An 18265-nucleotide genomic window follows, 5' to 3' on the forward strand; every position below is an offset into this window, starting at 1 on the left:
TGCAATTGCCTCTTTTTCAAAGAACGTTTTCTCATAGTAGCAACGTAGCGAGATGCCAGAAAATTGACCAGACATGCCTCTCATCACTGAAGCGGAAGAAAAACAACAAAATTCACATATTTGCACTAACTGTCACATGTCACAGCATTTTACGACTAACCAGATTGGTTGGGTGGCTGCGAGCATTTTTATGCCTTACATAATGTCACCAACACTGAGCAGGACAGTGACAATGAGGTGACAATATTAATTTGGCACCTGATTGCTGTCATATGAGACATACTCAGCCACATACATATAAGTAGGACTATTCATGTAGACACTCTTTAACCAAGGGTACGTGGGGTACGGTAAACTATATTTCAGCTTTCTGGCTGTCTCTTTGGCATGTGTGGGCGTGACCCAGAAACACAAATCACATTCAATTTTTCTGCTTTGCAAAAGTTTCTTTTTAGTGATGTTCCATAGAAAGCATGTTCTAACATCTGCTGGTGTGCATCTTGTTAACATCCATCCATGGCTGCTTGTTTTCATTCCAATGGCTTGCACAGATGAGAGACATCCACCCACACGAACATTTATCCATTTTCTAAAACTGGTTTATGCAGGCCAAGGGCCCATCCCAGCGATTTTCAGATGGAGGGCATTCACCACTGCATGTACCATCACCCGTTCACCTTAACATTCATGGCTGTGGCTGAAAGAGCACCTGGTCAATAATGAAGGCTAAATCTCATTTAATATCTGGGCCCAAATATGCAATATATTTGGTTTCTTGCAGGTAGACCTGCATCTGTATCGGTCCATGACCTGAATAAAAAAAAAAAGGAAGAGCAGCTCTTGGACTTGTATTGCGAGGCTGAGAACGGTCTAGAACCTGCCCATAATTTGAACACATCACTCTCCAGACAGATTTTCGACATTCGACATTTAAAGACCTATGGTAGTATTGTTTTTAATGTTTTGTTTTTTTTACCCAACGCACAAAATGCCATTCACAGCTAACACCACCAACAGAATCCTATTTTCTCCCATTTTGAACAAATGTCAGCTCTTCATCGCTTTCCTCACTTCCACCAGCCTCGCATTCGGCTGAGTTAATGTAAGGTAAAGCAACGTAGCGTGTCGCATGGCATACATGCGTTTACTTTGCGTCTGAAACCGTCTCCTCGTGGCAATCAGCCTGTTGTCGTGAGTACTGCTTTGCTCTCCCCCTCTCTAATGCTGCACTGCTACATCTCTACCCACGGCTCGGGAGCACATCTCCATGGCAACTCCGGCTGCGGAGATTTACAAGTGGGATCGCTGTGTTAAAAAAAAAAAAAAAAGCAAAAAAAAAACAGAGGGACAGGAAGAAAAACAGAAATAAAGTGAAGATTGTTGCAAAGGACATAAGGTGAAAGTGACAACGAATGGGGTATCGTGTCAGATTACTGAATCTGAATTTAGAACCGGAATGGGCGGGGCTGGCTAAACAAATAATGTGTGCAATGAATAATTCATTGTTGGCATATGGATATAGCCTCACATTCTGTATTTGCCTTATTTCCTTATATGGTCAAAAATGTAATCTCTGCTGTACTGATCAGTGATTTATAATGAAAAGCCATAAAAACCCCGAATTGGGTAAAGGAGGAGAAAACGATGCGGCCAGTGGTCCATTGATGCTGTCACCGCTCACATTCACAACTCCATCCATCTCAATATGAGCAAGCCTGCAGACATGGCACGCAGCCCTCCAAGTGAGAAATGATGACGCAAAGCCTCATTTAAGCTTGAGGCAAGCGTAATGATGACCAAGAGGTTGGTGGCGGCGGCCACGGTCTTCCGTCTTCGGCTCTTCTTCGGTTCCATGCTGTGATGATGGGAAAGCTTTCACTGGAAGATCGCTGGACATGATTCATGCAGAGAAGCGGCTGTCGATGGCACCTGGCGGGTCCACCGTGTGTTTTAGGTGCTGATTAAGCAGGGTATTCCTGCCTATCATCCAGCAGAAACGCTGTGGCCACGATCCACTATTAAAGTGCCTCAGCTTTGCAAATTTCATGGCAAACGAATGTTCGGATCTCTCGGGTGGTCCCACGATTCGCTGGGAAGAACTGGGCCTGTAAATTTGCCGAAAGACCCCGAAAAGTCTGGATATTAAGATCCGTGCTCCGGAATTGTTTCAGATCAAATTTTAATGCACTGGCATAAGCCGCAATTATGCTCCACGCTAGCAGGAGCACGCAGCAGCTCTGCTGGTTTAACACACAGGCAATTTTCTGGCAAAAAAATAGACAAAAAATCTCACCGACCCCCCAGGAGGCTTTACGGAGGAAACAAGCCAAGTTTAAAACAATTCCTTCTAATCTTTTTAAAGGATTATGCCGCTAAGCATTGGAGGAACAAGCAATACCATCTGGTGATAAAGAGTTGATAAAAAGGGAACTTGAGTCTAATTGCTAATAAGGGCACTTTTTTCATCTAAATGGATGTTTGCCGTGTGGCATTAGTGGCCTATCCTGTAGGGTATAGTCCCGGGGAGTTTATATTCTGCTCCAGTTATATTCTGCCCAAAGATGGCAGCATGCAGCGTGCCCATGGGCCCGTCTCTGCCCCATGAGATAACCCGGGTTTGTTAGGGTCACAGCCATTGCATGCAAATATGCATCCATTACAGATTTGTTAGATTGTTTGGATGAGTACTATGTTTTAAATGGCTGATAAGTAAGGGGAGAAAAGAAGTGAGGTTGAAACTTAAGCTGAAAGAAAATTCAGACTTATTATAATCATAATTATTGACTCATTATGCTTTGCGAATAATGTCACAGTATGATTCAATTTTCTAAATTCGGCCTTGACTGAACATTGATGCTGATTTACCTGTTCTGGCTGTTTGTTTTGTTGAAGTTTAATTATTGTACTACTGTAGTAGACACACCATCACAACAAGCAATAGAGCCACAGTATTCATGCCCCTAGTTTAGAATTGACTATTTAATATTATTAATATTAACAAACTAAAAAATGAAAATATGACAATACTATTTGGGCATGTGACCTTGGCACAGTACAAAATGCTCAGCTCCCATGAAATGTTCACAATCTCCCATGAGGCATTTTTGAGCAGCTCAGAAGAATGATGTGTTATAGGCTACATTTTATTTTCCATACTTTGACATATTTTGAACATAATTCTGTTGTATCTGTTCCTGTGGTGGTGCTGCAATACATAAAGTTTATAAGTGTAGGGATAATAAACCAGCATTCACAGGAATGTGTGAACCTCAAATGGCCGCATCGAATAGATTGGTCGGCTAAGCCGATCCAAGAATTACCAGCAGCTGACTATTCGTCCAGTGGGTTAAGTCTTAAAAATAATATGCAAATAAGGAGGGCGTCCCCCTTAGAATTATTCACTTACAAGTAAAAGATCTTAATTAAGAGAAGATGAGATGGTTTCTGGTGCAGTGGAGTTTTATTGAACAGACAAATCTATTACTACAACATCATAAACAGAAAACACATGTAAGACGGTTTCATTCATTCATCCATTCACACTTCATCATGATACGTAGTTTAACGGTATGGTATTTACCTTTAACTAAATGTCAGGTTCAAACTTTGTATGAGCAGGTTGGTGTAACAGGAATCTTTGCCAGCCCTGACGCAAACTCTGGCTTAAGGCTGAGAGATGAGATGCAACCAATCAGCAAGCAGTTATCAGCAGCATGCAATGTCGTTAGATATCGAGAGCCATAGTGTGATGCGTGAGGGTTCTTTCTGTGGCTTCTTCGGTCGTCGGCTTTCTTGTTGCTTAGCGTCGGGTTGCGGCTGTTGGAGCGTTTCGGGCTGGCTTCGTGTGTTTCCATGCCTGCTCAGGCCTTCCGTTAGGTGGCTGCAGCAACACGCCATGTGGCTGTTGATTGGCTTACAAAGTTGTGCGGTGTGTGACGAGTCGAAGAGGAGCACTGCCTCCAGGGGCGGCTTAAAGCCAGGAGACGAAAAGACCATTGATGGAAAACCAATGAAAAGAACAACGAAAGACTGGGATGGAATACCAATGAAAGACAACAGACTTGGGTGGGTCAGTTCCGCACTGGGCAACGCCTATGGGCTTTCAGTAAGAGTCCCCCCTTACTTTAGTAAAAAATTTCTAAGCAAAGGAATATATCCTACATTAATCATCTGGCTCATACACTATTCTCTTTTACACACACACATACTCAGAAACATTCTCAGCATTTAATATCAGACTCACTGATACCAAACATGGTTCATCTAGTGATTTTTACACAGCATAAAATACATTTTTATACCTGATACACATTAATAAAAACATGATAATTAGAGGAATGAGGAAAGGCACATGATTTATCATAACTATTCAATGTTAATGGATTTGATTCCAAAAGTCCTGAAGTTCCGTTGGAGAGCGAGGTTTTAAGGTTTTATGACCAAAGAATGCCTTAAGGGCTATGCAGGCTTACGATAGCATTCAACCACTCACTATACACTGGCACTAGTGAGTAGTGGTTTGTGGCTTCCAGAGATCATCCTAGGGGATTGGTGGAAAAAAAGAGAAGACATCGGTGAACCTGGAGGACCTAGAATAATCTGGAGGAACCCTGCACCAACACAAGGCAGAGCCAAAGCTGTGATTCCCGTGACCGTTGAGGTGTGAGGCCAAGACGCTCACCACATATAGGAAATGTTCCCAGCTGTCCCAGGAGTCATTTTTTTTATTTCAGCAGCCATGTTGCTGGCTGTGTGCCATTCACTTGTCTGAACGTGTCCTTGTGCATGTCAGAAAAACAACTACGTAAAAAAATGAAAATAATGGCAATGCAAATACAGCTGGTTTAAAACATGGGAGCATTTAAGCGGAATCGAAAGTGGAAATGGCTGAACTGCTTAGTGTGTAATTCTTGCAAATGATTCATTTGAAAATTTGAAACATTTGCATTTTTAATGAAAGCTTTCAACGATACTTGAGCAGCAACAACAACTACAGAAAATTGTGAAGAAAAAATGATTAAGTTTATTGCTCTTGGCAGTCATGTTGCTTTGGGGCAATCTGCCTATCCAGCCAATTGAACCTGACAACTGACATTCACTTTTGGTGAAGATTGGACTTGCCTGGTCATGCTGGCCTTTCCTGTCAGGTGAGCGAGTCAGGTGACTGCAAGGAAGAGCGAGGATTGGTTAGGACAGGAGATAAACAGGAAGTCCTGGCACCTGCTCCTCGCTCAGACATCGTGTTTCATTCATGGTCCATGAGCTCCCACCTGTTTCCCGATCCCGTATCCAGTCCTCTCCATCTCTGGTACCGTGAGTTCCTCCTTCTCTTCAGCTCGCGAGCTACTGTTATCGGCCGGTATATCGTAACGCTTTTACGCTTTTAGCGCTTGGGCGTTACAACAACAATCGTGTGTGTCTTCCAACCTCCCGCGGTTCTCTCCGCGTTTGGGTCAATCCCACGCTACAAGGGTGTATCCAATCTCTCACGATTGTCTGTGTGGTTAAACGCCTGACAGGATGTCTGAGCCCGTAGTCGACCCAGCGGAGTTTGAGCGCGTGAAGGCGGAAGTCACCTATTTACATGGTATTATTGATGCACAAGCCACCACCATTAATACTCTCAAGGACTCCGTTTTGCAACTCTCCACCTCCATGACAGTGTTACAGTGCGAGCTCTCCGGCACCACCGCCGGTCCTCGCATCGCTCTGCCAGATAAGTGGAACGGGGTGGACGGCCGCCCGGACGGGTTATTAGCCACCTTGGATATGATTTTCGAGTGCTACTCCTCCCATTATGAGACGTCTCGCGCCAAGGTGACTCTCTTAACATCTCTCCTGTCTGGGCGTGCACAGGAGTGGGCGGCGGTCCTATACAATGCCAAATCACCCATCTGCAACGATTATTTTCTCTTCTCCAAGGAACTCCGGAAGACTTTCGTCCCAGTCAGCGGCGAGAGGGCTCCGGATTCCCAGCTTCTCCATCTGCGTCAGGGGTCTTTCTCCGTCTGCCACAGACGACGCACTTCGCGCTCTCTTCATAGAGGGTCTGGCAGATCACATCCAAGACGAGATGACTGGCAAGGAAGCACCTCAAACCCTCGATGCGGCGGTGGATCTGGCTCTTCCTATAGATCAGCGGATTCTGACACGGCCTCCACCTGCTCAACGTTGGGCCAGACCGCCTTCCACTCATACGCAGTCTCCGCCTCGTTCTTCGTTTCCCGGCGCGGCCGCTAGCCCAGCGGCCGAGGAACCCATGCAGCTCGGACGACTGCCACAGGGGGAACGAGACCGCCGCTGGAGAGAGGGCCTCTGCGCATACTGCGGCTCTTCGGAACATCGCCGTCCCCAGTGCCCTCTCCGTCCGGGAAATGGCGCAGCCAGGTAGGTGTTGGGGGAGCCCTGCCTGGCACGTCCACTCATGTCGTTAGTTCTCGTTTCTCGCTCAGGGTAACTTTCCAGCTGGGACACAAGCGTGTCGAGTTGGAGGCTCTCCTGGACTCAGGAGCAGCCGACAACTTTATCGACCAAGGATTAGCCTCCCAGCTGGGAATATCCCTGGAGGCAGTCAGCCATTTCATTCCCGTCACCTCTGTTGATGGACACCCTCTCCAAACTTATCCAGTCCAGTCTCAGACCCAGCCAGTTCTGATGTCCATCGGCCTCCACTCTGAACACATCCACTTCCTGGTCATCTCGGCACCTTCATCACCTCTCATACTGGGTTATCCATGGCTCCGGCTCCACGATCCACACGTCCTCTGGTCTGAAAACCGCATCCTGGGCTGGGGTCCTGCCTGCCGCCAGTGCTGTCTGCTTCCCAGGACAAGCACGTGCTCCAGAGTCCCCAGCCCCCCCGCCTGCCGACATCGAATCCATCCCTGCATCTTATCGTGACCTCGCTGAGGTTTTCAGCAAACAGCGAGCCTCCACCCTGCCTCCGCACCGTCCTTATGACGTCGCCATCGACCTCTTACCTGGTGCAGTGCTGCCTCGAGGTCGGCTGTTCTCTCTGTCCCCCGCAGAGAACAGGGCGATGGAGGATTACATCGCGGAGGCCCTCCAACAAGGCTTCATCCGGCCCTCCACCTCCCCTGCGGCCGCAGGTTTTTTTGTTGTGCAATGCGCCCGCCGTGTTCCAGCATTTCATCAACGACGTCCTCCGGGACATGCTGGGCCGGTGGGTGTTTGCGTACCTGGACAACATTCTAGTGTACTCCCAGAATGAACAGGATCATGTCCTTCATGTGAGAGCCGTCTTGAAACGTCTGCTTGCCCACCAGCTGTACTGTAAACTGGAAAAGTGAGCCTTCCACCAGCGCTCCACCGCTTTTCTGGGTTATACCATTTCTACCCAGGGCATGGCCATGGATCCCCAGAAGGTCAAAGCTGTGACCAAGTGGCCCCAACCTCTGTGGCCCCAAGCTACTGTTATCGGCTGGTATATCGTAACGCTGTTTCCCCGGTGGGATTCCGCTTTTAGCGCGAGGGCGTTACAACAACAATCGCGTGTGTCTTCCAACCTCCCGCGATTCTCTCCGCGTTTGGGTCAATCCCGCACGCTACAAGGGCGTATCCAATCTCTCACGATTGTCTGCGTGGTTACACGCCTGACATTTCCATAACACAGTAGTTGGGAAAGCCTAGTTATCTCATCTTTTGTCTCCTTGCTGTTGTGCCTGAATTTTCTTTTCCCTTTGTGGGATACACACACGTTATGAGCCAAACTCATGAGCTCCATGGAACCCTCACTATCCTCAGCACCAACTGTCGTGAAGGCCATGGCTGTTGTTCGCAGCATTCCATAAACAACCAAACCTGAACTTATTAATGGTGTGATTGTTTAAACCTGATGTATCCATACTGAAGAGAACTGGGTAAGTCCTTCTTCCTGCTGCCATGGGAACCTGAAGCCTGCTGAGAATTCATAATTCTGCTGTCCCATTGATCAGATTAGTTCCCGTGTTCATGGGCTGAGCGCTGTCTGCTAATTGGGAGATCAGGGGGTCAGACTGTTCAAATCTTGGGGGTTGGTGGCGAAATTCCCAATAATCAGATGAAAATAATACAGCAGCAGTTTTTTCCATTTTTTTTGTGTGTGTGGGGTGGGCTTATGCTGTATTAAAATGACTATATGAAGGATAAAGCTGAAATTCAGATGTGCCAGGACATGCACTGCCTGAAATAAGTGCCACAGAGAGGCACTATAGTGTGAAACTGCTAGTAACAGAGAAGTCGAGAACTTTGAATAAAAGAACAGAGGTCACTGTAACTGCTTGTGGCAGGGGGAAGTCAAAAGTGATCTGAATAGGAGCTGCAATAACGTGAGCAATAACAGCTGAATTTCAGCTGTGCTCAGTTTTAAACTGAGGGAAATCAGTGATTGGGTTTCCTCAATTTTCTATAGTTTCATTGGGAAAACAATACCCCAAAACATAATTGAATCCCTGGAGGAACTAAAATTTGGCAGTGAAAATTTCAGATTTTAAAAATGCATTATTAGTGCTGACCTGGTTTATGTCTTCAATAGTTCTAATCGATTTTGTTTGAGAATAAGTTTAATATGATTTGCATAAAATAAACAAATAAATAAATAAATAAGAAATTTTCTCTAGTGGACCTAAACTGTTTGAAACATCCTTTTGGTTCTCAGCTCTCATTCTGAAGGACCAAAAAAATCATGTTTTACTTTACTTTATTTTGCAGACGCTTTTATCCAAAGTGACTTACAAGAGGAAGACACCAGCAATTCTCGTTCGATTTCTATAGAGTTTGAATTTACAAAACTAAGAGCCCTGATGAGGCCTAACTTGTCAGAAAAAGAACATGCTTGGAATTTAAGTGCTAGACAAAGAAAAAAATATTTTAATTTATTTTGTGCAGTGTGTATTCATGTGTGTGTGTGTAAGTGTTAGATTGTGTCTTTGTGTCCCTTAAAGAACTAAATGACGTGTCTTCCGGGTGTACCAAAGGTGCTCCTTTGGTCCTGTGACCTAAGTGGCAATTTAAATAGCTGAAACTCGAGTCCCTGTCACATGACCATAGACAGTTCACTCTGAAGTTCCTTCCACCGCCACCGCAGCACAACCGTACTCCAGAGCAATTCAGCTCAGTTCATAAGGCGCAGGTGAGGTGCGACCCAATCCAATTGCACCTCAGATCAGACGTGCTAATCCTATTAGGCAGAAATCTCACAGGCAGGCTCATCTTCTGTTCTTGAAATGCTCAGACCGTTTCTATCCCAGCCATGCATTAAATCAGATCTGCACTGAAGTGCTCCAGGCTTTGATTGGATGACATGCATGCAAGATGTTGTTAATTTTTTTTTCCAAGTTTAAATGATGTTGTGCTTTAGCTGCTAGACCTTACAGGCTTTCTGCTGTATAATGTAGTACAGGCAGAGTGAAGCCCAGACTCATGCCACCATCTACATCCTTCATTTTCTAAGGTTCTAAGGTTGAAGGAGTGTCATTGTCAAGGGCTGTCTTACTGAAGCTCTTTATTCAATTTAATTGACTGAATAAAATAACTTTGAGTCATTTGCAACCTTGTGGGTTTATGAACTCTTGTGTCCTGATTTGGAACCAGGCCAGGACCATGAATGAGAACCACAGTCAGTTCAGACTTTGATTTTCAGATTGAACTGCCTGCATGGTCTGAAACCCAAGTTTCAGTTTTTTCCAGGCACTTGTTGTGTATTACATCTAAATTCAATTATTTATGAACTCCAAAACGCAATAATTAAAATTTAATTTTTCACGTACAGTCATACACGGTATGATGTACAGTGAAATGCTTTTGCAACTACTATTGACCTCTATTGCAAGTATTCAAGTGAAATCAATATGCAAATATTTCAAACATAACCAAATATTTAAAAAATGTTTTTAGACATAAAATATGTGTAACAATTAGGGTGAAGGTGTGCAAATTTGTGCACACCTGTACATGATCGCAGCAGAGAGAACAGTCCATTGTTGGGGTGGCTGAGGTACTTCACTATGTTCCTGGCCCTGGTCCAGCACCGTTTGCTGTAGAAAGATTGAAGGTCAGGGAGCTTGGTACTGATGATGCGTTCAGATGATCGAACCACCCTCTGTAGGGCTCGCCTGTCCTGCATGGTGCTGTTCCCGAACCAGATGTTTCCCGTCAGGATGCTCTCTATGGTGCAGGAGTAGATGTTCCTAAGCACCTTGGAGGGCAGTCTGTAGTCTCTCAGGCATCTGACGTGGTAGAGACGCTGCCGGACCTTTTTCACCATGGTGTTGATGTGACAGGACCATGACAGGTCCTGCGTGATGTAGACACCGAGGTAACGGAAGCTGTCCACTCTCTCCACTGGGCAATAAGCAGTGAACGGTTACAAGTTACAGGTTACAGGATTAAAACTCCTTTTACTGTGATAAAACAGCAGCTTCCAAATATGAACTTCATGCATTACAATTCAGTTTTAGTATTTAGTTTATAGTTTAAGATAATTTGTCTATTGCCAAGGGTACCAGAAAACAATTGGTAAATTATTACAGAAAACAACTAATAAATTATATTACTTTGATTTGGTTAATGTTTTTGATCATCTCCTTCTATTAGCGCCTGTTAAAACCACCGATTTGACGTGTCTGACCAGTTAGTGTAGATTAAACCCAGGTCTGGCTTTGGTTCTAGATTACCTACATGCTGAAACCCATCTTTTCCCAGAACCCCAACAGGGTGGGCCGTAAATGAGACGCGCGACGGGTGATTATTGTGCTGCAGCAAACCGGGTTTAATCAGCAATTTCATTTCTGCCCACTGAATTCCATTCATTTGAATACCCTGACTCCTGCGTGGGCGTCAGCGCACACACAAAAAATAATCTGGGTGTCTCTTTCAGCGTTTGAAGGGACCGCCTCCCCTGTTGGCAGGCAAGGCAGCGTTTTGGTAATAATGGAGCCCATCAGGGGAGCCGCGCTTCAACCTCTTTTTCAGCGCTAAGGACAGACAGAAGGTGTGAGACTTTCTTCATCGGCCCTTTCCGTGCCTCAAATAAGCGCAAGAATGCGCACCGCGAGGCCCGGCGACAAAAAACACTTTGCGACAAGCTATTACGCCGCTAATATTCTGCACTGAGTCACCGCCACTCGACTTGGCTGAGCTTGTGCCTGCGATACGTCGTAATTATCATACGTGCCACGTTGCGGCCGTGCGCGTTCTTTTCCGTCGGTGTCAGCTTCTCGTGCCACTCGCTTGGTGGAATAACGTGACAATAGGAGGTGTGAAAAAAGCTAAACGCTGAGAGCGCAAGCGAGCGTGCACTGCAGCGGCGGTGTGAAGCACATTACGACGCCTGTAATTGAGCAGCCTTCCGCGTTCGGCAGTTCATTTGAGAAGACACAATAAAAGTTCCGCAGGGAGAAAATGGAGGCAAGAACCAGCCAAAAAAATGGTTGTGAATGTGAAAGTGTGTGAGGAAATTTAGGTAAAGGGCGAAGATTCATGTTCCGCTGATCGTCCACTGCCCTCAGTCGAAAGTAGAAGCCAAAAAGGGTGTGAGTGGGCATTTTGGTGACGTAAGATGGGAAATCCCAGGACCATGGCATTGTGAAACACTGCAGCACAGCACACGGTGACACAACAAAATGAGTCCTCTGCTTTTAGCCATCACCACTGGTGAGCATTGGGCAGCAATGAAAGGCGCCCGGGGAGCAGTGTGTGGGGACTGTGCTTTACCTCAGTGGCACCTTGGCAACCTTCTTTAACCGCTAGGCCACCACTGGCCCAAGAGACATCAAAGGACAAATCCTGATTGGTCTATGGGAACATTTTAGGAGTCAAATGTACAAAAGAATTTTCTCTTGAGGGCTGAGGGCTACTTCTCTCTTCCCCCACCGCCGGGAGCCGGGGGATTCCCCCCACTCCCAGCTTTCTTGGCCTTTCTCTCCTTGTTTCTCCTGGGCCAGGCTGCTGAAGCCTGGTTCATTACTTTTTTTTCTCTCTTCCTCTATCCCTTTCTCCTTTTTTATATTTTGGGTATTTCTGTAGCATTGGTACCTTTTTTTCATACAATATTTACATGTAACTGCAATAGTAATCTACTGGTGTTAATAAATTAGAAACTGTTACCTACTGGTGTTACCTCTATTGTGCCTCTTTCATGCCAGGTAAAATCAGATGAGTGTGTTTAATACAGTGCTTGTTCAGCGAGTCTCTATTTTTTTATAGTGACACTCATGGGCAAGCTGGAGTCAAACTGAATTTGGAGATGGATTCAACACTTCTAAACACACTTTCAAACACATCAGCTTCATCTGGCAACGCGGTACACAGTTAAAACAACTGTATTTTTAACAGTTGTGTTGTGATATACGGATTATTGCTGAAGTGGCAGTGAAATCAACGCCCCGGTATATTAACCAGGTGCCAGAGAACAAGAGAATTTCCACACTCACACACACACACACACACACACACAGACACTCACAAAAGTGAATGAGAGAACCGCCGACATTTCCTAGGGTCTCATTAACACCAGGCCCGTGTTTTAATGGAGCCTCCGGCGAGCTGCGCACTGACACTTGCTGCAGCTCCACTGCTTCACTTTGCTTTGTTTTCCATCATTACCGAGCCCTTGTACACAAAGACGACAGACGCGTCTCGCTCGCACATCAGCCGCTTGCGGACACAAAAGATCTGATTGATTTATTTCCGCATCAGTCGCCTCATTTCCAATTATTGTATCCTTACAATGTTATAAGAATTCCTCCCGCGCTGACATGCCAACGAATCCACCCATGCTGACACCCTTTTAAAAGTGTGCCTCACTTGCACTAATTCATGTCATTTTTTTCAGATTTGTTTCTGCCGTTATTTAAAAACATCATGTCGTCAGGAATCTGAATGTGCTCATGCACAGACAAATATTCCATTCAACTGAATAAGCCCATCTATTAAAACTGACAATCCAAACTTTTTGGTTCTCAACAGTGTGTATTCTGAATGTATTCACACACACACACACACACACACACACACACATTGAAACATTTGCTTATTCATATTTGCGTATATACACATACACACACACACACAAGTGAAGTATGATATATATATATATATATATATATATATATATATATAAAGATTTATCAAACTTCACTTTCTCCTTATACAATAATAATAAATGTGTTTCTTACAATTGATTCTTCAAATGTCTCCATAATCGTCACAGACCAGGTGCGTCCAAACTTTTGACTGATGTGTGTGTGTGTGTGTGTGTGTGTGTGTGTGTGTATTCTTCTGCCTAGTTAGCATAGCTGCCAGCCTCATCCCTTTTTAAATAAGATCAATGTCAATTATTCAGGCAGGCCTTTTCTGTCATGGTGCATTGGTTTAATGGGAAAGTTTGCGGTGGGGTGATCATGAGTGTAGCCTCTTGTGAACACACTAGTAGGGGGTTGACTAATTAAAAAGAAAATGCAGAACTAAAAAATCGGAAAATTGGGATTTAATTGTAGGGTACTTGAACACATTGGTGATAGCAGGGCTGCTTCGTACTGGGTGATGCATTATTGTTGTCATATGAAACGTTCACTTGCTTGTCTGTTGTGAATAAAAACAATACCACCAAACACATCCTAGCATCTTGCATTGCCAAAAAGCCTGAAAAAGCCAACTTTGCTGTTCTTGTCGGTATAGATTACTGTTAGGGGTTTTAGCATCTTGGGAGGTGGAGAATAGAATTTCAGAGACAGACCTCCTTTGAGAAACGATTTAAAAATGTTTTTTTTTCTTTTTTTGCTGATGCTAAAAAACCCCCCAAATAGACAGTAAAAACAAAACAGCCTAGAATGGCACTGTACTTAAAAACCCTGGGTCTAAATTATGTGAGTTTATTTTAATAAATGCATTGTAAATGACTGTAAATGATGGCTTAAGATGTTGTGCAACTATTTACAACACATTCCTGCACTGTCCATTACTGTCTATGAATATACACATATGCACAATAATATTTACACACAAAAAATCTCTATAAATAAAATGTATTGATTAAATTATGTATATTTCCTAGTAATCTTTTAGCAATATACAAGCGCATGATTTTGATGGAATCAAAAATGTGGGTAATAATTGTGTGTACACATAAATGTATAATGAATTAAGACCATATCAGGCCATAGCAGCAATGAATAATTACTGATCACTAAGACCCTAGTTTCTGTGGGATGTTGGTTTCTAGCTCAACTGAGCACAATTACTCATAGTTCTCTCTGCCAGGATGTTGGTTTATTGACAGAAGTGCAAAGGCAGATAGGCTGGGCAGCCTGTGCCTAGTATCAGTCAAGAGGTCACTCAGATGTCTCAGGATCCCTGAGAAATCCTGCTGCCCCCTGTCAATTACCAACAATAATTATTTTTTATTTCATTCCCAGGGTTTAGAAGTTAGATCTGAGAAATCCTGTCCATGCTAGCATTCCTTCATTTCAGGCCACATAAGAAACTGCAACCAAAGGTAATAGTTTCCCACCCCACAGGTGACGTAAGGGGAGAATTAAAGCTGTGGTGTCACCACATGCATCTTAAGACATCAAACAATATAATGTGCAAGGTTGGCACCTTGACGTGATTAATGCATACTTTCCCTTAAATTCTGGCTGGAGTTAAATGCCACAGACTATGGCAGGCACCACTTATACCTTAACATAGAACACAAGAGTGCAGGGAGGATGGCTTCTGACATAGCGCCACAATGTGAGTTCAGATAATGAGATAATGAGTTTATACAGTTGTTGGTGTTTGAATGATATTATAATTTTTGCTTCCCCTTCATGCAGCGCTAACACCACCCCAGGGGTTCCTGATTCAGTATGTAACGTTCAGCATTGCGCACATTCCGCCTTCTTACCAGAGTATTCCTGTGTTGTTAAAGTGCCACGTGTGTCATGCCACCGCCATTCAGTTAATGCGATGGAAGAGCGCAAGAGCGAGGATGAAAAGTTAATGAGGTTCCTTTATGGCTCCAGGGGAGCCCCGCAGGACGATGTAACACAAGACACCGATCTCATAAAATCTGTCCAAGGTGTTTTATGTTAAAATAACATTGTAATTGCCGGCTGGAGGTCGACGTCTGTCAGAAGTGGTCATGCATGATCATGCATGATGCAAGTGTTTTTTTTTCAGAAGTTCCAATGTGGAGCGATAAAGCAGTTGACTTTTCAGTTGAATGGTTTTAATGAGCACTGTTTAATACAGTATTGTCACGATGGCTGGACATGGCGAGGAAGAAGGACACATACGCACAACATCACGAAACAGGGGTTTAATACATGGTAGACAGGACAAGGGAAACATCACCAAACAATGACCCGATGATGAACAGACATGAACAGGGTAGCTTTTTACAATTATACACAGGTGATAACAATCAGGAAATATTAACACAGGACCAACATGAAACTCCGGTCCAAACTCCGGACCCGGAGTAGCCCCTGCCAGACTGGATCATGACATTACCCTCCCTCCTAGGCACGACTCCTAATGTGCCACCCAAAACGGTCCATGAAAGGGGTAGGAAGTCCATCAGGACGAATGGCGGCTGTCCTGCTCTGATGGCTTCAGGCCCAGGCCAAAGCACATCTGTGGGGGACCGGCATCCCACCACTCCGGTCAGTCTCCAGCAGGCACCGCTGGGCAGTCCGCCCCTCTCCTCGTCTTGGTTATCACAGGAGTTTCCTTGACCCCACGGTAGCTTTTGTAGGCCGCCGAGATCCGACCGCATGAACTCGCCGGTACTCCCCACCTCAGGAATCAACAGGGAACCATGGATAGCGTGTGGCCCCTGCCGAACCGGATCATGACAAGTATGTATATTTGCACCCTTTATAAATAAATAGGTTGATTAAGTACATTTAAGAAAACCAATTGCAGGTTCTTGTGGCCTGATGTCACGATTCCAAGGAAGGGGAGAACCCAGGCACAGGTGCTTGGAACAAAACCAGTTCATTGTAATATGGGACAAACTAACATATTGGAATCTACTCTGGGAGAAGGGAATGGGGAAGGGGAAATGGGGAAAGGAAAAGCTCACTCACATGGGGGACATGCACAGCACCTGAAACAACACCATTTATGCAAAACGTTACACAAACCAGTCGTTACAGTCCCACCAACAACCCCAGCAAGCCCACCGAACTATCACACCGCACAACACACCTACTCTAACCATGCACAAACACAGTGACAGATGGCATTGACCAGACCCAGAACTCTGGTGCAGGTTCTCCTTCAAAGGAGGGAAAACAGGTTTAGGGAATTGGGAAGGGGCGCTAAAGAACTTATGACTAAAGGGTCCTAGGTTTTATCGGCCTTATTGGTCCAACTAATACTGAAGTCTCTTTCTGAAATTCATCCTTGTTGCAGAATTACAGCCACTTTGATTCAGTCCCACAATGAGATTTCTCCAGGACGAGCTGTTCCGGTGTCTGTAGTTTTAGGGTGGTAGCAGCCTAGTGGGTGACACGCTCGCCTATGAACCAGAAGACCCAGGTTCAAATTCCACTTACCACCATTGTGTCCCTGAGCAAGACCCTAAGTTGCTCCTGGGGGGGACTGTCCCTGTAGGTCGCTCTGGATAAGGGTGTCTGATAAATGCTGTAAATGTAGTTTTAAATGCTAATGAGGAGAAGAGAGGCGTGACGAGGAGAGCGGCCTACATTACATTTACATTTACGGCATTTGGCAGACGCCCTTATCCAGAGCGACTTACAACGTGCTTTCAAGTTACCATCGATGAAGAGATCAATTCCGGTTCACTAGGACCCCAACTATGAATACATCTATTTAATTCACTCTGTTGTAGATTCTGTACACAAAGTTTGACAAGAAAATTACAATTTAATCTAAATATTCTTTAAAGAGGAAGGTCTTGAGCTGCCGTTTGAAGGTGCTCAGTGACTGAGCTGTTCTGACCTCGAGGGGAAGTTCATTCCACCACCGAGGGGCCAAGACGGAGAAGAGTCTGGATGAATGTTTTCCTTTTACCTTCAGAGATGGAGGGACCAGGCGAGCAGTACTGGAGGCTCGGAGTATACGAGGTGCAGTGCGAGGTGTAATGAGGGCTGTGAGGTAGGATGGTGCTGCTCCATGTTTGGCTTTGTAGGCCAGCATCAGTATTTTGAACCTGATGCGTGCAGCTACTGGGAGCCAGTGAAGGGAACGTAGCAGAGGGGTGGTATGGGAGAATTTGGGAAGGTTGAAGATCAGTCGTGCTGCTGCATTTTGTATGAGTTGTAGAGGTCGGATGGTACATAGAGGTAGACCAGCTAGAAGGGAGTTGCAGTAGTCCAGTCGTGAGATTACTAAGGACTGAACCAGTAGTTGGGTGGCCTGGGTTGACAGGTAAGGGCGGATTCGTCTGATATTGTAGAGAAGGAATCTACATGAGCGGGAAAGATTGCTGATGTGAGTTGAGAAGGAGAGTTGGTTGTCTATTGTTACGCCAAGGGAAGTTGAGGAAATAGAAGTTGAGGAAATGACGTCAACACCATTCACCAACCACAATGTTTTGCGCAGACAGGAAGTCATGTCAGTGTTTTTCCAGAAAAAATATCCATAACGGTTGGTGGAGATAATGTTTTAGGGGAGGGGTGGGAAATTCTCTGAGCTGAAAAAGCATGAGAAACAGGAGGTAACTTTTCCCTTATGACAACATGAGGGGACAAATTCCAGATCCGATCGTTTGAGCTGCTGCTCTCTGAGGGCCACATTGACTTAAAATTATACATATACATATCAGACATAAATATAAAAAGGCATTACAGTGCTCATATTTACATTGACTTGTGTTGCTGATCAGTCTTCACTTCGGAGAAAGGTTTGCTACACAGGTTAAACACAGTTCAGTGTAGGTAGGCGGTTAGGCGCCGTCTCCTCTGCGTGTTGCCAGAGAGTAAGAGCAGCCACGTTTTCACTAGGTAGCAAGTAAAAAAAATGGCCGTGTTGTACTGTTTAATTCAGCTTCTACAAATAAAAAGCTCTTATTCCAGCCAGAATGAGCAAAAGCTTGCCACATTATTCAAATATGCGCATGAACACAGTTCTTTTACTTCGTCGATATGTGGCTTGTACATTTATTAACATCATGGTCAAAGTTGTCCCACACCCCAGAAATTGCTTTCATTGCCGGTGCAACCAAAACAATCTCCAGAGGCTAGAGTCTGTTTCAATCCCACATCTCCTCACCATGTTTGCATCTTTCTCGCTGGTTGAAACACATCACCTGACC

The sequence above is a fragment of the Denticeps clupeoides genome, chromosome 2, assembly GCF_900700375.1.
Source record: "Denticeps clupeoides chromosome 2, fDenClu1.1, whole genome shotgun sequence".
Taxonomy (NCBI): Eukaryota; Metazoa; Chordata; class Actinopteri; order Clupeiformes; family Denticipitidae; genus Denticeps; species Denticeps clupeoides.